Source organism: Moschus berezovskii, chromosome 20, assembly GCF_049115385.1.
Source record: "Moschus berezovskii isolate FMDL1 chromosome 20, NW_MosBer_1.0, whole genome shotgun sequence".
Taxonomy (NCBI): Eukaryota; Metazoa; Chordata; class Mammalia; order Artiodactyla; family Moschidae; genus Moschus; species Moschus berezovskii.
Genome location: NC_142479.1, coordinates 12,869,597 through 12,878,927, shown reverse-complemented (window position 1 = coordinate 12,878,927; position 9,331 = coordinate 12,869,597). Strand labels below are relative to the sequence as shown.

At 39.9% G+C, this 9,331-nt stretch overlaps 1 pseudogene; it reads left to right on the top strand.

Annotated features, from left to right (window-relative positions):
• The first annotated feature begins 6,905 nt into the window (after positions 1-6,905).
• LOC129560650 (mRNA turnover protein 4 homolog pseudogene) lies at positions 6,906-7,599 on the top strand (annotated as a pseudogene).
• Positions 7,600-9,331: the final 1,732 nt, after the last annotated feature.

Here is a 9,331-nt window from a genome sequence, read left to right as displayed (position 1 = left end):
CACAAGCTGGAATCAAGATTGCTGGCAGAAATATCAATTACTTCATATATGCAGATGACACCACCCTTATGGCAGAAAGTGAAGAGGAACTCAAAAGCCTCTTGGTGAAAGTGAAAGAGGAGAATGAAAAATTTGGCTTGAAGATCACCTTTCAGAAAACGAAGATCATGGCATCTGGTCCCATCACTTCATGGGAAATAGATGGGGAAACAGTGGAAATAGTTTCAGACTATATTTTTTTTGGCTCCAAGATCACTGCAGATGGTGATTGCAGCCATGAAATTGAAAGACGCTTACTCCTTGGAAGGAAAGTTATGACCAACCTAGATAGCATATTAAAAAGCAGATACATTACTTTGCCAACCAAGGTCCGTTTAGTCAAGGCTATGGTTTTTCCCATGGTCATGTATGGATATGAGAGTTGGACTGTGAAGAAAGCTGATCGCCGAATAATTGATGCTTTTGAACTGTGGTGCTGGAGAAGACTCTTGAGAGTCCCTTGGACTGCAAGGAGGTCCCACCAGTCCATTCTAAAGGAGATCAATCCAGGGTGTTCATTGGAGTGACTGATGCTAAAGCTGAAACTGCAATACTTTGGCCACCTCATGCGACGAGTTGACTCACTGGAAAAGACTCTGATGCTGGGAAGTGTTGGGGGCGGGAGGAGAGGGGGAGGACAGAGAATGAGATGGCTAGACGGCATCACCTACTTGATGGACATGAGTTCGATTAAACTCCGGGAGTTGGTGATGGACAGGGAGGCCTGGCGTGCTGTGATTCATGGGGTCGCAAAGAGTCGAACACGACTGATCGACTTAACTGAACTGAACTGACTGACTGCATTTCGGACTCTTTTGTTGACCATGATGGCTACTCCATTTCTTCTAAGGGATTCCTGCCCACAGTAGTAGATATAATGGTCATCTGAGTTAAATTCACCCATTCCAGTCCATTTTAGTTCACTGATTCCGAGAAGTCTATGTTCACTCTTGCCATCTCTTGTTTGACCACTTCCAATTTGCCTTGATTCGTTGACCTAACATTCCAAGTTCCTATGCAATATTGCTCTTCATAGCATCGGACTTTGCTTCTATCACCAGTCACATCCACAGCTGTGGATTGGTTCTGCTTGGCTCCATCCCTTCAATCTTTCTACAGTTATTTCTCCACTGATCTCCAGTAGCATACTGGACACCTACCGACCTGGGGAGTTCCTCATTCAGTGTCTTATCATTTTGGCTTTTGAAACTGTTAATGGGGTTCTGAAGGCAAGTATACTGAGTTGGTTTTCCATTCCCTTCTCCAGTGGACCACATTCTGTCAGACCTGTCCACCATGACCCGCCCCTCTTGGGTGGCCCCACACTGCATGACTTAGTTTCATTGAGTTACATAGGGCTGTGGTCCATGTGATCAGATGGACTAGTTTTCTGTGATTATAATTTCAGTGTGTCTGCCCTCTGACGCCCCCTCGCAATACCTACTGTATTATTTGGGTTTTTTTACCTTGGTCATGGGTCTCTTTTCAGCTGCTCCAGCAAAGTGCAGCCGCTGCACTTTACCTTGGACAACGGTCATCTCCTCAAGGCCACCCCTCCTGACTTTGAACGAGAAGTAGCTCCTCTCGGGCCTCCTGGGCCCACCCAGCCACCGCCTCCTGGACGTGGGGTAGCTCCTCTCGGCCGCCGGCCCTGACCTCGGAGAAGAGTATAGACATGCCTTAAAAATCTAGAAATCTACCACGTGCATGCATTCGCAGTCTCTTCCGTCATGTGCAACCATTCATGACCCTACTTATTGTACCATGCCTATCTCCTCTGTCCATGAAAGTTCCCAAGCAAGAAGGCTGGAGTGGGTTGCCATGCCCTCCTTCAGGAGAATTTCCCGACCCTAGGATTGAATCTGTGATTCCTGCGTCTCCTGTATTTCAAATGTATTCTTTACTACTGAGTCACCAGGAAACCCCTAAAAGTACCATATGACCGAACAATCACACCACTGGGCATATACCCTGAGAAAACCATAACTGACAAAGACATGTGTACCCATTTTTTCTTTGCAACACCATATGCAATAACTAAGACATAGAAGCCACCTAGATGTCCATCAGCAGGTGAATGGAGAAAGTAGTGGCAGTACACGTGCACAATAGAATATTCCTCAGCCATGAAAAGGAAGACATGTGAGTCAGTTCTACTGAGGTGGATGAACTTAGAGCTTGTTACATAAAACCTGTAAAATACAGTATAAAAACACACACTGTGGGGGGAAATAAAAATATTGAGTTTTAGAATGTGTTTCAATTTAAATGACCATCATCAAGTAGATATGAAAATAAAAACCTACAACAGATATACAAAAATTAAAGAAAAAGAAAAGGTTTTTATAACCGAACACTAAAGAATCAAATCACACGAGCAGAGACTAACAGAAGACAAGAACAGAGAAGAGGCACAAAAGTAACAAGAACATAAGTAACAGAATAGAAATAAGCAATGCTTATCAATTATGACTTTACATATCAATGCACTAAATGCTCCAAACAGAAGACCTACGTTGAAGATTAGAATAAGTACAAAGAAACATCTATATGCTGCCTACAGGAGACTCACTTAGAACCAACGATACACACACTGAAAGAACAGGGATTGAAAAGTTGTTTCATGAAAATGGAAATCAAAAGAAGCTTTTGTAGCAATACGCATATCAGACAATTTAGAATTTGAAATAAAGTCTATAATAAAGACAAGCAAAGGCCAACCAAAGAAGAGGATATAACATGATAAATATATGTGCACCAAATGTAGGAACACCTAAATATATAAAGCAAATACTAATAAATTTAAAACAGAAATAATCAGTAATTCAAGAGTAGTTAGGAACTTTTCACCACACTTGCATCAATAGATAGAACATCTAGACAGAAAGTAAATAACCAGTGGCCTTAAATGAAATATACTAGCAAATGTATTTAGCAGATATCTACAAGACTTTACATCCTAAATAGCAACATGCAAATTTTTTAAAACTGGACATGGAATGTTCTTCAGGATAGACCATATACAATCTCAAATAACGAATTTAATTAATTTAAGAAGAGAGAAATAATATCAAGCATTGTTTCCATCCACCATGGTATACTAAAAGTCAATTAATAGAAGAAAACTGGAGAAAAACAAAAACAAAAACCTTAAACATGTGGAGAAATGTTACTAAATAGAATAATGGGTCAATGAAAAATTCAAATAGGAAATCAGATATTGTGTCAATACAAAAGAAAATTAAAACACAATTTTCCAAAATCTTCAGTTCAGTTCAGTCTCTCAGTCATGTCCGTCTCTCCACGACCCCATGAATCACAGCACGCCAGGCCTCCCTGTCCATCACCAACTCCCGGAGTTCACTCTAACTCATGTCCACAAATTCGGTGATGCTATCCAACCATCTCATTCTCTGTCGTCCCCTTCTCCTCCCGGCCCCAACATTTCCTAGCATCAGAGTCTTTTCCAGTGAGTCAACTCGTCGCATGAGGTGGCCAAAGTATTGGAGTTTCAGCTTTAGCATCAGTCCTTCCAATGAACACCCAGGATTGATCTCTTTAGAATGGACTGGTTGGATCTCCTTGCAGTCCAAGGGACTCTCAAGAGTCTTCTCCAACACCACAGTTCAAAAGCAACAATTCTCCAAAATCTTAGAGATGTAGAAAAATAGTTATGAGGGAAGTTTTTAACTATATTATATTACCTCGAGGTAGACGAAAAAAAATCTCAAACAACCTAAATTTTCATCTTATGGTACAAGAAATGAAGAAAAAACAAAATGCAAATTCAGCAGAAAGAAGGAGATAATAAAGAATAGAGCAGAAATGAATAAAACAAAACCCCAAAAGTAGAGAAAAAGCAATGAAAGTCTATATAAAATAGTAAACTACACTGATAAAACTTTACCCAGACTCATTATTAAAAAAAAAAGGTAAGGGTTCACATAAACAAAAGTAGTCTAAAAGTAAGAGAATTACAACCAATACCACAAAATACAAATAATCATAAGGGAATGCTATGAAATGTTATACAACCAGAAATTGGAGAACCTCGAATAAAGAGATCTGATAGATAGAGTGCCTGATGAACTATAGACGGAGTTCGTGACATTGTACAGGAGACAGGGACTGAGACCATCCCCATGGAAAAGAAATGCAAAAAAGCAAAATGGCTGTCTGAGAAGGCCTTACAAATAGCTGTGAAAAGAAGAGAAGCAAAAACCAAAGAGAAAAGGAAAGATATAAACATCTGAATGCAGGGTTCCAAAGAATAGCAAGGAGAGATAATAAAGGCTTCCTCAGTGAACAATGCAAAGAAATAGAGGAAAACAACAGAATAGGAAAAACAAGAGATCGCCTCAAGAAAATTAGAGATATCAAGGGAACATGTCATGCAAAGATGGGCTCAATAAAGGACATAAATTGTGTGGACATAACAGAAGCAAAAGATATTAAGAAGAAGTGGCAAGAATACACAGAACTGTACAAAAAAGATCTTCAGGACAAAGATAATCACGATGGCATGATCCCTCACCTGGAGCCAGATATCTTGGAATGTGAAGTCAAGTGGGCCTTAGAGAGCATCACTATGAACAAAGCTAGTAGAGGTAATGGAATTCCAGTTGAGCTACTTCAAATCCTGAAAGATGATGCTGTGAAAATGCTGCACTCAATATGCCAGCACATTTGGAAAACTCAGCAGTGGCCACAGGCCTGGAAATGGTCAGTCTTCATCCAATCCCAAAAACGTCAATGCCAAAGAATGCTCAAGCTACCGCACAATTGCACTCATCTAACACGCTAGTAAAGTCATGCTCAAAATTCTCCAAGCCAGGCTTCAGCAATATGTGAACCGTAAACTTCCAGATGTTCAAGCAGGTTTTAGAAAAGGCGGAGTCACCAGAAATCAAATTGCCAACATCTCCTGGATCATGGAAAAAGCAAGAGAGTTCCAGAAAAACTTCTATTTCTGCTTCATTGACTATGCCAAAGCCTTTTACTCTGTGGATAACAATAAACTGTGGAAAATTCTTCGAGAGATGGGAATACCAGAGCATCTGACCTGCCTCTTGAGAAACCTGTATGCAGGTCAGGAAGCAACAGTTAGAACTGGACATGGAACAACAGAATAGTTCCAAATAGGTAAAGGAGTACGTCAAGGCTGTATATTGTCACCCTGCTTATTTTACTTATATACAGAGTATATCATGAGGAAAACTGGGCTGGAAGAAGCACAAGCTGGAATCAAGATGGACAGGAGAAATATCAATAACCTCAGATATGCAGATGACACCACCCTTATGGCAGAAAGTGAAGAGGAACTCAAAAGCCTCTTGATGAAAGTGAAAGAGGAGAGTGAAAAGTTTGGCTTGAAACTCGACATTCAGAAAACAAAGATCATGGAATCTGATCTCATCTTTTCATGGGAAATAGATGAGGAAACAGTGGAAACAGTGTCAGGCTTTATTTTGGGGGGCTGAAAAATCACTGCGGATGCTGATTGAGATTAAAAGACGCTTGCTCCTTGGGAGGAAAGTTATGACCAACCTAGATAGCATATTAAAAAGCAAAGACATTACTTTGCCAACAAAGGTCCATCTAGTCAAGGCTATGGTTTTTCCCGTGGTCATGTATGGATGTGAGAGTTGGACTGTGAAGAAAGCTGATCACAGAAGAATTGATGCTTTTGAACTGTGGTGCTGGAGAAGACTCTTGTGAGTCCCTTTGTCTGAAAGGAGATCCAACCAGTCCATTCTAAAGAAAATCAATCCTGGGTGTTCATTGAAGGACTGATGCTAAAGCTGAAACTCCAATACTTTGGCCACGTCATGCGATGAGTTCACTCACTGGAAAAATAGGGAGGCCTGGCCTGCTGTGATTCATGGGGTTGCAAAGATTCGCACACGACTGAGCAACTGACCTGAACTGAACTGAACTGAGAATAAATAGATTAATTTTAGAATCATACAATCGTCCATGACTAAATTGAAGATTACCATGATTCCAAAACTAGACAAAAATACTACAAAAAAAGAAAATTACAGTCCAATGCCCCTGTTGCTCCTAGATGCCAAAATGTTCAATGAAAGAGTATCAAACCAAATTCAGCAATAGATAAATTAAACCACACACTGTGAAGAAGAGAGATTTATTACAGGAATGCAAGAATTTTTCAATGTTCACAATCAATGTGATTCATCACACACACACACACACACGCACACGCACACACACGGATAGAATTCATATGATTGCCTTAATACATTAGAAAAACTATTTGAAAAAATCAATATTGGTTTGTGATAAAAACTTAAACATAGTTTTTATAGAGGGGCATAACTCAGCATACTAAAGACTGTTGATACCAAATCCACAGCTAACATCGCTCTCAATAGGGAAAATGTCAAACTTTTCCTTCAAGATCAGAAACAAGGATGCACATTCTCACCATTCTATTTAACATAGTATTGGAAGTCCTAGACACAGCAATCAGAAATGAAAAAGAAATGGCATCCAAATTGGAAAGGAAAAAGTCAAATTTTACTATATGCAAATGATAGAATACTATATGTAGTAAACGCTGAAGTCTCCACCAGAAAACTATGAGAATCAGTACGTGAATTCAGCAGTTTCAGGATATAAGATTAATATAAAGAAGCCTGTTGCTTTTCTGAACACTAATATTTTATATCAGAAACAAATCAAGAAAGCAATCCAATTTACCATCTCAACAAAAAAAATAACATTCTTAGAAATAAAATTAATCAAGGAGGTGAAAGACTTGTACTCTGAAAACTGTAAGACTTTGATGATGGAAACTGTAGATGATTCATTTAAATGAAACACATCTAAGTGCCTGCGGTGAGATGTCCAAATCGAAGGGCAAGAACAAAGTCTTCCTAACCAAAACTGCCAAGAAAATCTTGGAAATTAAACAGAACTTGATAGAAGAGTTTGGAAATGTGTAGACACATACAAGTATCCCTTCATCTTCTCCATGGCTAACATGAGGAAGAAAAAGCTGAAGGACATCCACAGCACCTGGAAGCACAGTCTAATGTTCTTTGGCAAAAACAAAGTGATGATGGTAAACTTGGGTTGAAACCCATCTGAGGAATACAAAGACAATCTGTATCAAGTCAGCAGGAAGTTGAGGGGCGAGGTTGATCTCCTTTTAGCCAATGGCACTAAGAAGGAAGTTAATGAGTGGTTCATGGAACACATAGAAATGAACTATACCTGAGGTGGGAACAAAGCTGCTTTCACCATGAGTCTGGACCCGGGGCTCCTGGAACAGTTAGATTCTATGGAGGCACACCTGAGGCAGCTGGGTCTGCCAACGGTCCCAAAGAAATGTGTGATGAACCTTCTGTCCGACTACAAGGTATGCAAAGAGGGCAGTGTGCTACCCCAGACCAGGCCTACATACTGAAGCTTTTGGGGTATAAGATGGCTGAACTCAAGGTGACCATCAAATACATGTGGGATATGCAGTCCAGAAGGTTCCTACAGATGGGAGATGACTCGCCCGAGTCAGAGGAAGACGATGATGACAGCTGATGGGCACTGGGGTCAGGGCCTCTGGACCTCTTCAGGCCTCATCCATATTGGACCACGAGGGACTGCCAGTGCCTTCCTTGGAGAGCAGCCATGTATTTTGCTGTGGATGAGCACGAGGGAGGGTGACAAGGAGAGATTATTTTTCTATAAGCAATGAAGGTGTCATTCAGGGTATCTTCTGCAAAGGAGACTTTTCTTGAGGAAAAAACTATTAAGTCGGCTTTGATTTGGAAAAAAATAAATAAATGAAACGCATCTAGTTTTTTCTGGGTTAAAAGAATTAATATTGTTAAACGTTCATATTACCTGAAGCAATCTACAGATTTAATAAAATCCTCCATCAAAATACCCATGACAGGGACTTCAGTGGTTAAGAATCCACGTTCCAATACAGGGAATGTGGGTTTGATCTTGGTCAGAGAAATAATATCCCACATTCTGTGGGACAACAAAGCCTGCATGCTGCAGCTAAAGAGACCATGCAACTCAACTACAGAGAAACTCACAAACCACGATTAGGATCCTGCATGTCACCAATAAGACTCAGCTACTTTTACCAGTTTTCTCAGTAAACAATTTGCATTTTTATAAAAAATAACTAACTATATTTTAAATAGCCATGATATTTTTCATAGATCAAAAAGAAATAATCCTAAAATATCAAAAAGACCTCAAATAGCTAAAGCATTCTTGAACAGTAAGAATAAATTTTGGAGGAATCATGTTCCTTGACTTCAGACTATATTACAATGCTATAATCATCAAAACAGTAGGGAACTAGCTCAAGAAAGACACGCAGGTCCATGAAGCAAAATAGAGATCCTGGAAATAAACCCACACCCATACCTTTACTTTATCTATAACAAAGGATGCAAGAATATATAATGAGAAAAAGCAGTCTCTTCAATAAGTGCTGTTGCAGAATTGGATTGATACATGCAAAAAAAAAAAAAAAAAGAAAGTAGAACATTTTCTTATAGCATACATGAAAATAAACTCAAAATAGATGGAAGACCTAAGTGTAAAACGAAAAACGATTAAACTCCTAGAAGAAAATATAGGCAGTACACTCTTTGACATAAATCTTAGCAAGATTTATATGAATCTGTCGCCTCAGGCAAGGAAAGCAAAAGTAAAAACAAACCAATGTGACCTAATGAAACTTAAAAGATTTTGTATATGTATGGAAATCCCATACTTTTTGCATAAGTGTGTGAAATCACCAACAATAAAAGGAAACTTTCTGAATGGGAGAACACATTTGCAAATGATATGTCTCATCAGTTCAGTTCAGTAGCTCAGTCGTTTCCGACTCTTTGCGACCCCATGAAGCACAGCACGCCAGGTCTCCCTGTCCATCACCAACTCCCGGAGTTCACTCAAACTCACCTCCATCGAGTCGGGGATTCCATTCAGCCATCTTATTCTCTGTCGTCCCCTTCTCCTCTCGCCCCCAATCCCTCCCAGTAACAGAGTCTTTTCTAATGAGTCAACTCTTCGCATGAAGTGGCCAAAGTACTGGAGTTTCAGCTTCAGCATCAGTCCTTCCAATGAACACCTAGGATTGATCTCCTTTAGAATGGACTGGTTGGATCTCCTTACAGTCCAAGGGACCCTCAAGAGTCTTCTCCAGCACCACAAATTCAAAAGCATCAATTCTTCAGGAATCAACTTGCTTCACAGTCCAACTCTCACTTCCATACATGACCACTGGAAAAACCATAGCCTTGAC